Source organism: Crotalus tigris, unplaced genomic scaffold (assembly GCF_016545835.1).
Source record: "Crotalus tigris isolate CLP2741 ecotype Arizona unplaced genomic scaffold, ASM1654583v1 scf7180000018217.1405312, whole genome shotgun sequence".
Classification (NCBI taxonomy): domain Eukaryota; kingdom Metazoa; phylum Chordata; class Lepidosauria; order Squamata; family Viperidae; genus Crotalus; species Crotalus tigris.
Window position 1 is genome coordinate 1,111,196 of NW_024096887.1, and position 18,297 is coordinate 1,129,492.

At 42.0% G+C, this 18,297-nt stretch overlaps 1 long non-coding RNA gene across 2 annotated transcripts; it reads left to right on the forward strand.

Moving 5' to 3' along the window:
- Positions 1 to 13,084: 13,084 nt before the first annotated feature.
- LOC120310493 lies at positions 13,085 to 18,297 on the forward strand. 2 transcript variants are annotated; one of them, XR_005557372.1, is made up of 3 exons: positions 13,085 to 13,363; positions 15,554 to 15,778; positions 17,011 to 18,297. It is a non-coding gene; the product is annotated as an uncharacterized LOC120310493 (long non-coding RNA). The 2 variants fall into 2 exon arrangements; XR_005557370.1 differs by having other exon boundaries at positions 13,085 to 13,290.

Here is an 18,297-nt window from a genome sequence, read left to right on the forward strand (position 1 = left end):
CTGAAGAGGGGAAGTTGGCGTCTAAATCAGCGTCCCAGCCTGCCAGCATAGCGTTGCTGGAGGGAGAGCTCGGCAAAAAGACCCTTTCCCCGAGCAGCAGCTTGCAGAGGAAGCGAGTGGTGAAGATCGTAAACTTACAATGTCGAAGATTGGCTGCTTGGCTGATTTCGATGTCTCCCACCCAGAGAGATGGAACTCCTACGTTGCACGGGTGGAGAATTACTTCAGAGTAAATCAGATTAGAGAAGACGGCCTGAAGGCAGCCACCCTTTTGTGTGCCTGTGGACAAGAAGCCTTTGACATCGCAGAAAATCTGGTGGCCCCTGCACCTCTGGAGTCAGTGGCATACACTGACTTGAAGAAAATGTTGAAGGAACATTTCCAGCCGAAGTTATCTGTCATTGCTTGGAAGCACGCATTCGAGCAGAGAGACCAGAGGCTGGGTGAATCTGCTGTGGACTTTATTGCAGCCTTAAGGCAAGCAGCAAGACCTTGTGAGTTCTAGGATCTGGAAGAAAGGCTGTGAGATTGCTTTGTTTGCAATTTAAGGAGCAGAGACTTGCAACAAAAGATTTTTGCAAAGGAAGATGTCTCCTTACAAGATGCGTTGTGAGAGGTGGCAGCTGAGGAAGCAGCAGACGAGGCTGTGAAGGCCTTGCGCCTTGCCAGAAATCCTCCAGAAACAGTTACCGTCCATCAAGAGGACGCTCGAGAAGGATCAGAAGTGGATCCTGAAGAGGAGGTCGACAGATTGCACCAGCCAGCTGAAAGGAGGCAGAAGGGACGTCCGGTAAAAGCCACAGCATCTCTTCAATGCTTCGGGTGCGGAGGACATCACAAGCAAGCGGACTGCAGGTTTCGCTCCACCATCTGCAGGGCGTGTGGTAGGCAAGGCCACATTGCATCCATCTGTTTGGGTCACCAGAAGATTTAACCTCGGGAAGAATTGCTTCAGAAAGGTACCAGGGTCCCCAGCCAAAACAGGGTGGGTTTCTGCACAGAAGCATTCTAAGAACAGGAACACACAAGCCCCTTAAGAAGAAACTTTCCCTTAACGTAAGGTTGCAAGGGGTTCCCTTACTAATGGAGTTGGACACAGAGTCCGCTCTTTCCATTATTTCAATTAATACCTTTAAAAGGATTTGCTGCAGTAGTGGCCTTCGAGTTAAACTCAGGCCATTGAATCTAATACTCACTGACTTTCAAAATTCTATGGTGTGTGTTAAGGGGGAGGCCACCCTTAAGGTACAGTATAAGGATTTTGAAGGTTCCCTAGATGTGGTGGTTGTTGGGGGTGATTGTACGAGTCTTATTGGACTCGATTGGTTCGAGGGCCTGGGAATCCAGGTGACTGGGCTGCACAGTTTGCAAAGGCTGGGCCTTGCAGAGGTTTGCAAGGAGTTTGCAGATGTGTTTAGTTTAGAGCTAGGATCCTACAAGGGGCCTCCCATTTCACTACGGTTAGATCCAACCATCACGCCCATCAGGGTTAAGCCTAGGAGGGTACCTTTTGCCCTCAAGAGTAAGAAAGATGCTGAACTGGACAAATTGCTCCAGCAGGGCATTTTAGAACCTGTGGATTCTAGTCCATGGGAAACTCCCATAGTAACGCCTCTAAAGGCTAATGGGGAAATACATATATGTGCAGATTACAAGTGTACACTGAATAAGGCATTGCAACAGCACGCTTATCCAGTCCCTGTTGTAAGCCACATCCTGGCCTCCCTCAAGGGGGGGCGCATTTTTGCGAAGCTTGACCTGGCACAGGCCTATCAACAGCTACCTGTTGATGAGGCAGCTGCAGAGGCCCAGACTATTGTAACTCACAGAGGCACATTCAAGGTCAAGAGACTGCAATTTGGGGTCAATGTAGCCCCTGGCATATTCCAAAGTATCATGGAAAGCACACTTCGAGGTATTCCTGGGGTCTGTCCCTATTTCGATGATGTCCTCATTGCTGGGGAGTCATTTCAAAATTTAGCAGAAAGATTAAGGGCTGTCTTGCTTCGTTTTAGAAAAGCAGGCCTTAAGCTAAAGCAGGATAAATGCAAGATAGGAGTCACTTCCACTGACTTCTTAGGTTTCAGGATTGATGCCCAAGGCATTCACCCTGCTGAAGCTAAACTACAAGCTATTCAACAGGCCCCAAGCCCCAAGTCCAAGAGTGAGCTGCAAACCTTCTTGGAGCTCTTAAATTTTTACCATGGATTTCTCCCACACAAAACTGCAGTGGCAGAGCTGTTACATAGGCGCTTAGACAAGCAGGCTCCTTGGCAGTGGACTAAAGTCCATGACAAGAGCTTCAATGAGGTTAAGGTCTTGGTCACTTCTAATGCTGTTTTAGCGCATTTCAATGAGCAACTGCCTGTTTGCATCGCATGTGATACATCTCCTTATGGGGTGGGAGCAGGACTTAGCCATCTGAAGGCTGATGGGACACAAGTCCCTGTGGCCTATTATTCAAAGACTCTGTCATCTGCAGAGCGGAATTATGCTTAGATTGACAGAGAAGCCTTGGCCATAGTAGCTGGCATAAAGAAATTTCATGATTTCTTATATGGCCGCCATTTCACAGTCTATACAAACCATAAGCCTCTGCTAGGGTTGTTTACTACTAACAAACATGTTTGTAGAATTCCTTGAAAGAAATTCAGAGACGAGGTTCGGAGTAGCAGAATAAAGTTTCTTTTATTATCAAAGTTGAGTTTAGTAAAAGAAAACGGTTTGCAAAGCGTGGTGAAACTTAACCATGCACTTCCAAGAGTTACAGGGAAAAGCCACACCTCCTACAGAAGCGTAACAGCAGTTATACCCCTCCCTATCTCCTCCTATACCTACGTCAGCTATTCCTGACGTGGCAGGTCACAAACCTATCAGACGACACAATTATCCTACCTTACCTCCTACCTTACCATATATGGGTATTCTTTTGTTCTCTACATGCGGACATTCTCTACTTAGTTTCAGGCACGTACTCATGTTTTCTTGCACATGCTCAGTGAGCCTGTTGCTGAATAGAAAATTTTAAACTTTTCTAAAACCTTCCCATTCAATTCCCCCATTTCTTATTTGGTCACTAGTTTAATATTTTCTTTTATTTCATTTAACCTACTAGTTTCCTCTTTGGTAGTTTTCATTGGATGTGAAGTATTCATACTTTCCAACAACTGGATTTGGTCCTCAATTTCTTTTAATACCATTATGGACTTAGCATTTTGTTGGGCTTGTAATATACCATGGACTGAACTGTTTACTAGGTTCTTTATTACTGGAATCAGACAAGGTAACATCATTATTCCAATGAATATAATACATACCATAAACAGAGCCTGTTTCCAATTTCTGAATATTCCTCCCAAGAACCCTTCATCATCCAATATCCCTGTCCAAGTTTGTACAGGTACATGTGCAATCCTAACCATGTCTTTTGTTATCTGGTTAATTACCATGCCTGAATCGTCAATTTGTATACAGCAATTTGTTAAATTAAATTTTCCACAGGCACCTCCTTCCTTAGCCAACAAATAATCTAAAGCCAAGCGGTTTTGCATAATATATGTTCTGGACAAAACACTTTCTTTAGCCAACTTAGTTAAAGCCTCAGCTGTTCTATTGGTTATAATTTCTACTACTGCTTGTAATCGGATAATTCTGTTTAACATATAAATTGGGGTCCTATACCCCCAACTTCCATCTTGGGCCCAAGTAGCTGGATCATAATAAGCAATTATTCGTTCGGGTGGCCATTCATCATCTTTCCAATTCCCAATTTTTAACCCTTCTCCCACTTTAGCCACAGACCGCCTTACCAGGTTTCCCACATGTTCATAGGCAGGGACACCCAATAATTGTCTTCTTTGTAATGGCAAGAGGAAGAAAGAGGGTTGTATAGCACCCAGAATACAAGACCCAAACCATCCAGCAGGGAGAATATTATATGCAAATGCTCCGCAGATCCAATATAACCCATCAGGAGTGGTCCAGAGGAGGGTATCGTTTTCAGGATCTTTTAGGAAGGCAAGCTCGGGAATTAAAGATAAAGAGTTGTTAGGGACACTTTGATTCGTTTGTGATATCCAAGTATTGTTTTCCCAGGTATTCAAACAGCGCATGAACCCCATAGGTTTAGTTCTCCCACTATGGTTACTCCTCGAGTAACATATATTGCCCACCAGGTTAATGGACATCCTCCAAGTTTCATTATAGGTGTTCTGGTAAGTGAAATTTCCTTTCCATTTCTCAATTTCAGTATAATTAGCTTCTCTAGCATGCCATGGCCATTCATCTCCCATATTGGTTCCCCCACACACAAAGCAATTTTTCAGCATTAACTTCTGAGCAACCTCTTGGGCTAAAGCGATAAACATATTTTTAGCCTTTGGTGGAACAGGGAGACTATTAAATTTTGCAATCTCTTCCTGATATTCCCAATATACTTTTACTGGCTCTGAAGTTAACTTTGTTGAACTCACTTTTACTATAATATACCCATATGGATCTCTTCCTCTTCCACTTATACCAATACCAAAATAATAAAAATTAGTAGAGGGGGTTTCAGATGCCTTGATTTGTAAGCAAATCCGTGTACACTGTTCTGGCTTACAATCTGTTGATACTGAGGCCATAGACAAGTTGAACCCCTGGGGTCCTTTCCTCCATTCCCAAGGGGTCTTAGTGGTATACCAATAAGTGTGACTTGGAGCAAAAGCCACCTGGCCTGTATTCGCAGCGGGCATAGCAACTTGGAATAAATATTTTTCTTCCCTCATATAATCTTTTTCCCACTCAAAGTTACCACACTTCATTCCATGTCTATTATCATGTCCTTGTCCTATCCTTATAGCTTTACAAGTGTCAAAACACACAGACAGCTTGGTATTTCCTCTTGTGGTATTGTGGGCAACGTATCCTCCCTTAGTTTGGGCTATAGCAAATAACCCTTCTGTTCCAGTAACTCCCCCTTTATATCCATATACATAAATGTTAGCAGTAATTGGACCTACTGCTTTTGGTTCATAGCACTGCATCCCTTGGGCTGTATAACACCTAAAATATTGAGTTTGATTACACACACAAGGTTGCACTTTAGTAGCATTACACTCTGGTCTTAGAGTGTGATATAATAAGGTACTAGTAACTATATTCCCTTGCTTAGTCTTTTTAATACATTCTGTGCACTCTTGGCAGGGTCCGAACTTCGTTGTGGTCTGTTTTGTAGTAACAGTAGTTCTCATCTTTCTAACAGGAGGGGATAAGGAATGGACAGGCTGATGAGTCTGAACAAGTTCTTCCCATAATACTTCACACAGCCCTTCCCATTCAGGTTGTAAATACTGACTCCTAGTATTGTTACATAGAAAGTAGAGATAATCAGTGCTTTCCCCTTCTGTGCCACAACCACTGTACCACAAGGCCTTCCCTATCCAATGGCACCTTGGGTCTCCCCTGGTTGCATTTTCACACATCTGGGTAATTCCACTCATCCACTCTCTACTTTGATTTTTACAAGTCCAAGCTGGATCTCTCTGGGTTTGCCTTGGTGTTACTTCCAGAGTCAGATTACATCCATATTGAGTAGTTTTCCAGTATTGGAACTCTCCCTTTTGATGTCCCCCACCTTTTAGACAGATAATAGTACTAGTTGCTCTCTTTTCTCTCCGCAGAAAGTGTCTCCTCATAGCCGAAGCTGTCCATATCCACAAGGGAATAGGAGGAAATTCAAAGGAGTCTGGAGAAGCCACTAAAGAGTGACTAGTCAAATAAGTTTTCCCTTCCCACATGGTACAGGTATATTTACCTATAGTCTCCCTGGTTACTTGTAAATATAGAGTATTTTGACACTTACCCCCTTTATTTTGCGTTACCCAGCTTTTCTCCTGACCTACTTGCTGCCAGTTTGGTTGCAACTTAGATTCACACCACCAAATTTTGGGTTCAAAGATCCAGTTCATGGGACAGTGTTCACTCTCTTTGTCATTATAACACTGAATTTGTGTCCAAGTTCCATTAGGTTCAAAGATTCTAGGCGGCTCAATCCATAATTTTCCCCCAATCGCCACTATTGTCATATTCAAAAGGATATAAGTCATTGTCTTTTTAACACCAGTTTCAATGGTTCTTTTTGAAATGCTTTCCATGTCTCCGACTCCTCAAGATTAGCCTTCTTTACTCGGGTATAATGAGTCCAACCCTTTTCTTGTGTCCGAATGGCAGTGTCTGTGGTCAATAACACCAAGAACGGTCCATCCCACTTCGGTTTGAGGGAATCATCTTTCCACGTCTTTATCCACACTTGGTCTCCGACTTCTATGGAGTGGACTTTGAAGCTTAGAGGAGGAGTTTGTATCAAATAGCCAGTTTTTCTGAAAGAATCAAAAGTCTGGGACAGTATTTGCAAGTATTGAATCAGTCCCTTATCTTTACTAGGTAGATTCCCCATTTGTATACCAGCATTTCTTAGTGGCATGCCAAATAACATCTCATAAGGTGAAATCCCAACATCCCTCCTAGGTTGTGTTCTTATTCTAAACAGGGCTATAGGCAAAGTTTTCATCCAATTCATTCCTGTTTCCAAATATAATTTCGTTAACATAGTTTTAATCTTTCCATTCATTTTCAGGTCTCTGTCTTGCTCCTGTTTTAGCTAGACCTACATATATACTAAAATTGAAATATGTTGGCATTGATGGATCATAACATTGTATCTTCTTGTCTTCTCCCTTACAAACTGAATATTGTGTGTTATTTAATTGACACATAGATTGAAATATACATCCCCTAGGTGCTGGGGTATAATATACCAAGGTTTTAATTACTGTGTTTCCTTTGGTGGCATTCGTAATGCAGGCTTCACATCCTTCTGTTTTTGTTGCTCTCCTATATCGTTCTCCAGTCATAGATCTGGTTTGGACATTCGATTACTGTCGCTTTAAAGGTTCTGGATTTGGAACACAGGTCCACTGTTCTTTTGGTTCAGCTACTGGTCCCTTCACTCATGTGTAGTGGGTCCACCCTTTTTCTTTCGTCCAGACTGCGGTTTCAGAGGTCAGCAACACTGGAATGGTCCTTCCCACTTAGGTTGCAGTTTTTCCTCCTTCCACGTTCAGATCAGGATCCACTGTCCCACCTCAAACTTGTGGACAGGAAATTTCAAAGGGGGTGTTTAGATCAGCAAGCCTTGTTTCCTGAGATAAGACAAAGCAGAAAACAGCCCCAGTATCTAATTCTTTATAAACATGTCATTAGTTTTCATATTGTGGAATTTCCTACTTGAGATGATTTAAAATCAACTTGAATGCATTGAAATAGCCTCACCATTAGATGTTATAGAGCATTTTATGTATTTGTCTACATATCATATAACCAACCATATATTAACCATAGAAAAGTATCAATTATCCCTCCCCTAGCCATTCCTTTTATCCGTATTTACAAACACATTGCTTAGTAAAGAGCCAACAAAGGAGCGCTCACCAACTCTGCTTGAGTTTGTTTGCATACAAATCTTTATTCAAAACATAGCTCATTTATAATCCCAAAATTTTCTCAACTCCTTCGTTTTAAACAAGGGTTGAATTACCATTCCTTCAGGTCTCCTAGATATTATGTTTTTATCAGTGTGTCCTGCACACAGACATAAAAACATAAAAATAAAACTACAGTATAGGTGTATTCAAGTTCTTCTCATATTTCATTACTATAAGAATGGGTATTAAATTTCACATCCACCCCACCTTCCTCCCAAAGCAGAATTCCAAGCTGAGAAAAAAAATTAAAATGAGCAGCCCCCCCCCCCTTTTCTTTCTGTCTCTCACTCTTAAAGCAACACAGCCAGCTGAAAATGAAGGGGGAGGAATGGCTTTCTCTCCTTCACATGAATTTGCCATAAATTCTCTCACACATTCTCCATGGAACTCTTCTCATGCAAACACTTGCTAAAACAATAAAACCTGCAGTTTAGATGGGGGAGAAACTCACTCACACACAGAGAGAGAGAGAGAGAGAGAGAGACAGGATCAGCATATCCATACATTCACTTCCATTCAAACTGCTTGTATAAACACTTTCACATAGGGATATTTCATTTCATACTTTCTCTTGACAAATCAATAACTATTATTATTATTTCAAGGAGCTGTTCAAAAGCCAATGAGCTCCTTTCCCTCCCCTAGTAAAAACTATCCTCTTCTTCCCACACTGAGTAAACTTGCTGTTCTCTCGCGCGTTTAGGGCAATTTTTTTTTTTTTTTTAAAGTGGCCCTTCATTCCACATCCAAAGCACGTTGTCTCCTTATTCTGGTATCCACCTTGAAATCCTCCAAATTCCCTTCCTCTACTCCCATTAACATACTGGTTCCTTTCATCCCCCCTATATCTTGTCTCAAAGGGACTCTTCTTATCCCCAAACTCTCTTCTAGGAGGTTTTTCCTGCTTCATCACTTGCTGTACTGTTGCTACCATCATTTTACTTTCTGCCTTACTTTCTCTGAATATACACTTTCCTCCTTCTCTGGCTGTTGTTGGGGCTAGGTTCCAATTCCTCCCACCAAATAAAACAACATAAATTGACCATATCTTCTTTATTCAACCCCAACCTCAAAATCTCCCGGTTATAGGGCGGGGATCCCCATCCAGCCAATATTTTGCCCAAAGGGCCATTCGGGTCGATTTTAAGTTTGGGGTTTTTACGGATCCTTTTAACACACTTTGTCCCTGACTTGGTCGACCCTGTATTTCCCCCCATTTCTTTTATGGGTGCTCAGCCTATCTTGAGTATGTGTGCCTATGTCCCTCCCAGCAACTCCTTCTCAATTCCACACGTCACCGTCTCCGGATATTCAATAATATCCCCTTCACTCACTCCGTCCTGCAGACCTCCCCGAGGTCCCTCAAAAGGACTTCCACCCGGCCCCGTTGCCAGTTCTCACATCCACACACTCTATCCCGACCGCCCTGGACTCTTGTGTTCTGGTGTTTTCAAACCAGTACTCACCAGGGTCTGCGTGCAGATGTTACCCGGTCTGTCTTCAGGCTGTTCCGCACTTTATTCACCCTTCTCCTAATACTCGTCTTTATTGAAATTTTACGGGTTTCCAAGAGCTTCGCAGTCCTCTGGGTGGTTCCCCTCCTTTCAAAAGGAAAGGGGTGCACCTAAGGAGGACCCCTCAGAGTCCCAGCGCAGATTGGATCCCGGTCGAGCCCCCAATTTGTTTGTAGAATTCCTTGAAAGAAATTCAGAGACGAGGTTCGGAGTAGCAGAATAAAGTTTCTTTTATTATCAAAGTTGAGTTTAGTAAAAGAAAACGGTTTGCAAAGCGTGGTGAAACTTAACCATGCACTTCCAAGAGTTACAGGGAAAAGCCACACCTCCTACAGAAGCGTAACAGCAGTTATACCCCTCCCTATCTCCTCCTATACCTACGTCAGCTATTCCTGACGTGGCAGGTCACAAACCTATCAGACGACACAATTATCCTACCTTACCTCCTACCTTACCATATATGGGTATTCTTTTGTTCTCTACATGCGGACATTCTCTACTTAGTTTCAGGCACGTACTCATGTTTTCTTGCACATGCTCAGTGAGCCTGTTGCTGAATAGAAAATTTTAAACTTTTCTAAAACCTTCCCATTCAAACAGACTCCACATATCATTTCTCCTCGTATGCTGAGATGGTCCATTTTCCTGTCAGCATATGACTACACTCTAGTTCACAAACCTGGAAAAGAAATGGGCCATGCAAATGGCCTAAGCAGATTGCCTTTAACTCAGGTTGAAGCAGACCCTGCTCCTGCCATAAATATTCTTTCCATTCAGGAGTTGCCTGAATCTCCCCTCAATGCTAGGGACATGGCTGCTAAAACTGCCACTGATCACACGCTTACACGCGTGCTGACATGGGTGTTGTCAGGATGGCCTGACGCGTGTCCAGATGCGACATTTCAAAGTTTTTGGCAAAGGAGACATGCACTGTCTACCTTTAAGGGGTGCCTTTTATGGGGTATTAGGGTAGTCATCCCAGCTTCACTGAGGTCTAGAATCATGATCTCTCTGCATGAGGGACATCCTGGGATAGTCAGGATGAAAGCGCTTGCGCGCAGCCACCTTTGGTGGCCTGGGCTCGATAAAGCCATTGAGGCCCAGGTGCACAGGTGCCAAGTGTGCCAACAGTCACGGCCTGAAATGCCTCAGGCACCAGTTCATAGGTGGGAGGAAACTCAAACCCCATGGTCTAGGGTGCATATAGATTACGCTGGGCCCTTTTAGGGGCAATTCTTCCTGGTTGTTGTTGATAGCCGTTCTAAGTGGTTAGAGGTTGTTCCTGTTTCCTCCACTACTACTGCCAAGACAATTGAGGTGTTGAGAGGGATTTTTGCTTCACACGGTCTTCCAGATGTTCTGGTTTCAGATAATGGCCCCCAATTTACCTCTTCTGAGTTCCAGGTTTTTCTTCAGGCTAACCTGATCCGCCATGCAACTTCGGCTCCTTTCCATCCATCCTCCAACGGAATGGCAGAAAGGATGGTGCGCACCACCAAAGATGCCCTCAAGAAATTGACTTATGGTAACTGGCATCACAGGTTAGCTGACTTTCTTCTTGCACACTGCACCACACCTTGCACGTCCACAGGGAAGAGCCCAGCTGAACTTTGCTGGGGTCACAGACTCATTACTAAATTGGACAGGCTGCACCCAGACCGGGTAGCTTCACAGGTGTCACATCCGCAGGCACTGAGGAGACTACAGTTGGGTGATCCAGTCTGGGCTAGGAACTACGCTCCTGGTCATCTGTGGGTTTCTGCTGTCATCTGTAAGATCTCTGGACCTCTATCATACGAAGTGACCTTGGGAGATGGCCGTGTCTTGCAGCGTCACATCGATCAACTGCACTGGCGGTTGTCCCCTGTGGATTCTGCCCCTGCCTCCGCTCTTGCGAGGGAGGGGGACCAGGAATTAAGTCGCACTTCAGGTCAACATCCTGAGACACAATCTCACAATTCAGGTCAACCTTCTGAGACACGATCTCACTGTTCCTGGGATGTACTGCAGGTCTCTAGGGATCTCCCAGGGGAGGTGCAAGGACATCCTCAGAGTTCAGCTATTGCGCCGAACAAGGAGTCATGCGTATCTGCAAGAGCTCCAAACAGGAATTTACCTGAGGTGGGGTTTGCTAATGAGGTGACTCCTGATGCTGGCACTCGGCCATAGACGACTGGGAGTATTGGGGCACACTTGCAACACAGGTCACGTCCGAGACTGGTTGCGGGCTCGAGGGACTAAGTTCCCTGGAGCCATCCAGAGTAGTTGGGGCATCCTCAGCCAATTCAGAGGGTTGGGGAATTTCAGCTGCTCCCACGGAGCCTGGGGAGAGCTCTGGCAATTCTGCTGGCATGCCTCACCAGGGGTCACCTGCAAAACTTGTGCATAAAAGTCCAGGTCTAGCGAGCCCAACAGACAGGCCAGTAGGCCAGGCGTCCTTAAGAACAAGTCCTGGTCTGCCTAGCCGGGCAGGTGAGGTGACAGGCCAGGCACTCTCCCTAACCTTATGTAGGTCTCAATGGGCTAAGGCCCCTCCTAAGCATCTAGGCAAATATGTGAGGTTCTTCTCAGTACAAGGGACTTTACAGGTCTAGGTTGAGGAGATGGGACCTTTGTGGGGTAGAAGATAGACATGCGAAGTCCACATTAGAGAGTGGTGGGTTGGCTAACTTTGTTAGCAGAAGAAGAGTGTCTGCATGTGAACAGACTATTATTTTCTTTTGATTTATTTTATTATGATTGTAAAGAAATTGGAATTGTGTGTATTCTATCCAGGGGGGAGGGGTGTTGTGTCCTGGGCCTGATGAGGAAACTCAGCAGGCCCAGAATTGTTGCAAATGGTCCCGGGCATTCTAAAAGCTGCCCGGGACCAGACAAAGCGGTGCCAGCCTTGTGTGCATGCACAAGGCGCGAAGAAAGAAGACATCTTATTGGTTCACGCTGTCCGGGTTTCAAGCCCTATAAAAGGCCTGCGTGCCTTTTGCTTTTTGCTTGGAGTTGGAGTAGGAGAATAAAGCATTGTTGTTTGTCATCATGAGTCTTCATCATTCGCCCACAAACGGAGAACACAACAGGAAGAATCCTTGGAAGTTTTCTATTCCAACTCTCTGCCCAAGGCAGGAGTCCCTATACCATCCTGGGCAAAGTAATGCTCAATATTTACTTGAAAACCTCCAGCAATGGAGCATTGACAACTCTGGGAAGCTAAGTGTTCCACTGGTCAATTGTTATGTCAGGAAATTTTTCCTTAATTCCAGGTTGCTTCTCTCCTTGATTAGTTTCCATCCTTTGCTTCTTGTCCTGCCCTCTGGTGCTTTGGAGAATAGGTTGACCCCCTTCTTCCTTGTGGCAGCCCCTCAGATATTGGAACACTGCTATCATGTTGCCTCTAGTCCTTCTTTTCACTAGACTAGCCATGCCCAATTCCTGTAACAATTCTTTATATGTTTTAGCCTCCAGTCCCCTAATCATTTTTACTGCTCTTCTCTGCACTATTTTCAGAATCTCAACATCATTTTTATATTGTGGTGACCAAAACAGGGTGCAATATTCCAAGTGGTACTAACTCTTCATGTGATTGGCTTTTCTGGCAGCTGTAACAGACTGTAACAGATATAACAGCCTGTGAAAATCCTTAAATGTATGACTTGAGACAAGTAACTATGATCTTATTGGAATTAAAATTAAATATAGATGAAATCAAGTTTAGTTTTTATTCTAGGTGTTTCACTGGTTTTCTTAGCCTGTTGCCTCAGTCCAGAAATAACTGTATTCTACATTTGATCTGAAGGGAGTATTCTTCCATATTCTTTCATAGTTGATCTTTCCAGCAAAACTGATTTGGCTTGAGAAGAGGGCTCTTATGTACTTCTTTATAGAACAACTGCTTTATAAAAAGCAGTTCATCTATGAAGAGCAACTGTTCTATAAAAATTGTGGTGATTTGGTACATGAGTGTGACATCATCAAAGGCTCCTGGCCAGCCAATCAGAATAAACCACTGATGACAAATTCACACAAATTTCACACAAATAATGGCAGCAGGCTAGATGCTGCTTCTCTGCAGCATGAGTGGAGTTTTAACAACTAGTCTATGTGACAACAGAGATCAAGGTGTCATCTTCCATTCTTGCCTATCTCAGAAAAAGCTGCTCTCTTGTACCTAAGAATAAAACCACCAAGAAGAGTAATCCAAGCAGCAATCTGGAGTGCAAATAAGTGATCAGAAAGGTCATCCACCTTAGCTGGAGGTTTGATACTATGCAGTGAATTTCTTTTTTTTAATATGTTTCTTCATTATCCCTGGAGACAGTTTAAACCATAGTAAGAATTTTACTGAGAAATTCTAATTGATACTGTGTTTTTTAAATTTGCTTAAAGGCTAACTGAGATTTTTCTTAGTACTAGCTTAGTCTGTCTCACTTATGTTCCACATGTATTTTTTGATCTATATTTTCAGGTTCCTTGTGTATATATTTTTCCCTTTCATATGTATACAAGATGTACCATAAGAATCAGATAGCACTATAAATCTATTTGGTCCAGTATCTTGTTTCCTATAATCAGAGATTTTGGAGATAGGGCACACATACAATTATGGAATTGCTGAAATATACCTCCTGTTGAAAATGTGGGAATCATTTTAAGAACTTACTCCAGCTGCATCTGATCTCCTCATCTAAGGAAGGGTGGTGCTTTAGTAATCCTGTCAAGTACCAAGTATTTCATATTTATTGTCCTCCAACCTGCTTAATTTTCAATTAGCATGGTGGAGGAATGGAATGGTTAAAAAATGACATTGGGACAATCTAGAGTCGGAGATGACCCAGGTGGGAAAGGTCTAATAGAGAGAAAGCTGAGGTAAATCAGGTTCAGAGATAGAAGCATAACTGGAGGGTTCTATCTAGACCTTGTCAGGATCTTTTAACAATTTGGCACTGCTCACATTTTTTCTCTCTCAAGTATTCGTTTACTTCTGACATATAAGGATAACATGGACTTTGCTTCTTGTTTTAAAGAAATGCAAGGAATGGTGGTCTTTCTGTATTTGCTCTATGATATTGTTTCCTGAGGTCCTGCTGCTATGATCCAGAGATTAATATTTACTCTGGAAAATTTATATTAAAAGAGGATCTATCATTACTAGAGCGGCTATATCCAGGCTTCAGAAGGTCAGCTAAATCACTACATGGGCAGCAAAGAGTTATATATGCTTTTCACTTCTATTAGCAATTATCTAGCTCATCCAGGTATCCTCACCCATCCACCAAAAATACAACAACCCTAGATATAATGGAGATGAAGATTCTCCATTTAGTTTCCTTAACTTGCAATCTTTGGGGGAAATTGGAATGGGATAGGGGTGGGAATTGGAGGACTCTTAGCTTTGAAGAAAAATACTGCAGGCAGACCTTGACTAACAAGAGTTCATTTAGTGACAGTTCAAAGTTACAAAGGCACTGAAAAAAGAGACCAGTTTTCACAGTTAGGACTGTTGCAGCATCCCCATAGTCACATGATCAAAATTCAGACTGGATCATATTTATGACGGTTGCAGTGTCCCAGGGTCCCATTTTGTGATCTTCCGACAAGCAAAATCAATGGGGAAGCCAGAGTCTCTTAATAACTGTGTTACTAATTTAACAGCTGCAGTGATTCACTTAACAACTGTGACAAGAAACGTAAAATGATGCAATACTCATTTAAAAACAGTGTCGCTTAGCAATAGAGATTTGAGCTCAGTTGTGGTTGTAAGTCAAGGACTACCTATATTGGTTCAAGTCATTATCTAAACTAGAATCTTCAAGAGATTGAACTGTTTTATTTTTTGTATGTCCATATATTTTACTAAGTCACAATTTAGATCTGATTTATTAAATAGACCACACTTGTCTGGACTGAGGTGGTATACTAAGACTGAATCAAACAAATCATATTATGGCTTAGCATGTCATGTGACCCAGCCTTCTGTCATAATTGATATCTCAGCCAGCAACATGTTTATTGAGATAATCTATCTCAATAAAGTATAATTCCAATCAAGCTTATGTACTGTTTCCAGTCCTACCTTAAGGGGTTGACACCATTCCTGCATACTGCTATTCCTACTTCTTCATCTGGTTCAGTCTTTTTATCTTTTTTCATGGATAAACTCTACCTGTTATATTTATTACCTTCACTTGCTAATATTGTCTCAAAATTCTAAATAGATGATATCAATTAAGAGACATAGTTTCATCCACATTACTGCATTTACTTCCAAAATAAAATATTGCATTATGTAATGTTTAAAAAAAATTATGGTGAAACTCCGAGAACTGGTTTCATAATAAGAAATCCTTCCTGATTCAGGATTAGCCTATATTAACTGAAAACATCTCTGACTTATGATAGGACAAAACCAACATTACTACACCAGTTTAATCTGCTCCTACCATGACATCCAAGTTAAGGCATATTTACATGACTTAATTATTATTGGTTAATAAGAGTTCTATTTTTTTCTCCTTGCAGATCAAAATGTAATAGGTTTATGACAATCAGAACAAAATTCTACTGGATAACTCAGAAAAATAAGTTATTTGTTGCCAAGCCTTCAAATATGCTCGTATCCAGTTGGGCCTTGTATCCAGTTGGACTTTCTCCAAGCTTTCTGCCATCTTTGATGTGGCCATCAACATAATAATTTCATCACTACCATTGTCAAAATCAACAGCTTCTTAGGGTTGTAATCAGAAGGTGAGGGGGCTCTGATGTTGTGTCAACCACTGGGAAAATTTTTCCATACTGAAGGTCAGTCTGAGCTTTGACAGAATTATCTCCAGGGTGACATAAAGCCCCCAAGATCAGCAGGGTAATTATTTTACTCAGTCCTTGATCTTCTCAGAGTTCTGAATTTCCATGAAACCATATTTTTCCTGATACTGATATGATCTTGATCACAGAAATATAGGAAAGGCCTCTACATCTGGTTATTTAATGCCATTCAGTTGTATGATTCGCTAGGATGAGTGGAGCCAAATATCCATTGGAACAGATTTCTCTGTGCTGGGGAGCAACAAAATGCTAAGTAACTCCAGGCAAGGTGTAAAATCAGAAATCAGGAGAATTTCCCAGAGATTTCCAGATTTCTGCCGCAAACACTAATTTTTATAAGCAAATATTTCAAACTAGTAATCTGTGAAATACAACCCCTAATTGGAGTTCTTGAATCATACTGGACTTCTACCCACGGCTGCACAAAGAACATGGGTTGGCAAAGAGAGAAGATATTTTTCTCATCTTCTCTAATAAACTCTGTCATATCAGACCAGATTTACATGTTTATCCAAGATTAGGTTTTGAATGATTGCTCTTTGCTCATTTATTGACATTGGAGTATCTTTAATCAATGTGGACTATCACTGAGGCAACTCAAATTTTCTGTGGTTGTTCTCCTGTCTTCTATAATAAGTTATTGCCCTGACAATAACTTCTTTTGCTATTATTCTAATTGTTCTACTCTTTCTATTTCTCTGTTCCTTTTTCAAATATATACAGTATTTCAAGGCACTTAGCAATAATTTTCTAAATTGTACAGGTGGTACACATCCACAGTACAAATAAAATATATTTCTACTGTCTGTCTGGAAGGCAAATTCAGGTACAATTTTACATTTAATGCAGTTGATGCATTTGCAGATTTATAAGAAGCTGTGTGCTATAGTAGCAGATGGGATCTTCCACTAGATATCATTGGTTCACAAGTACAGTTAGCTTGATCATATCTTTCCCTTCATTCAGTCCATAAAATAGAAAATGAATATATAGAATGCAGAACACATGCTATACATATGTTACTAATAAACACTAATAAATTTTGGCATGCCAACCTGGATAGAACTTCATAGCATTGGACACTCTTTGCTTTAGTAAAGTAGCTAAACCCAAGGTCCTTCTGAATTATCTTATTTTCTTCCCCTGCCACACAGGCCAAGCATCAATGCCAGATGATTTTCTACTCAGAAGCCCAGAAGAATGGATTTGAGCTGTCACTGCACACTACCTTTAACACCTCCCTTTTTAGATACCTCTTCCCATTTGTCCTATGGGATCCACAATTTATCTTCTTGTGATCTTAGAGGATTGCCCTGCAAGTACGTGGTCCACTCTGTAAGATCTCACCAAAGGCTGCCTTGTCCTTGCAATCAGAGTTGTATGCGATGTCTCTTAGAGAACCAGAACTTTCCCACCAATGTTGAGAACTTATGCCCACATCTCATTAACAAAATCTCTCCAGTCTGCTGCCAAGAAAACCAAAGCACATATGTCCATTCTCACCCGTTGTGGCTCTCAGCTCAAATAGAAGGGAGTAGGATACAGCCTTTGCTAGGTAGCTGGGCTGTGCTTTCCAAAGTTCCTGTGCAAGAGGCAATTGACCTATCTGAGCACCAATTGAGGCCTGAGAACTGCATTGTTTACTCCCTCAACGCAAAGGATTTAGACTCTTCAGGGCAACATAGACATTGTGTTCCTTCTGGACCAAAACATTATGCTATTTATTCATCACCCATTTTCTCCAGTTATTTGCAAAATGAAAGTGGTCACCGATTCTCTAAGAACGTACCACCCCTGCTTGTTGCTCTGTATCCCATGGAACGGGGTTTGCCACCTTATGTGGAACAACTAGCCCAAATTGATCGAACTCCCACACCTTCTCTGGCAGAGAGTTATCTGGCCTTCTCTGGCTAATAGACCATGTGCAAAGAACACTGATATTTTATCTTGAACTAAAAGGTCTGAAATGCAACCAATCACTTGCTTAATTTCATTTCATGTGTCATCCCTCACTATGGGAGCTTGACTTTCTACATCCTACTGCTTTGGACTGGTTGATCCGAATGCTTAAGTATCATGGCAGAGATGGATTTGAACAACATGAGAAGTTCATACAGTGCTACTTCTTGAATTAAGATTGGTGTGTGGGGTGGGTGCAAAAGTTGTCCTTTATGGTATTTATCAGCTTTATTCCTGGATCCTGTAATTCTATGGTCCAGGCAATTCTAATTTGGTGACTACAATTGGGGCCCATAATTTGGTCACTAAGTGTAGCCATGACTGTGCTCATGATCTGCTGTTTTACTTTGAAGATCTCTGAAGTTTGTGAATACGAGGATTGGTCACAAAGTTAATTTTTCTTCATTGATAAATTGCATTGTAACTTTGGTTACTAAAGTGGGAAGTTGCTAAATAAGGACTATCTGTACTCTTGAATAACT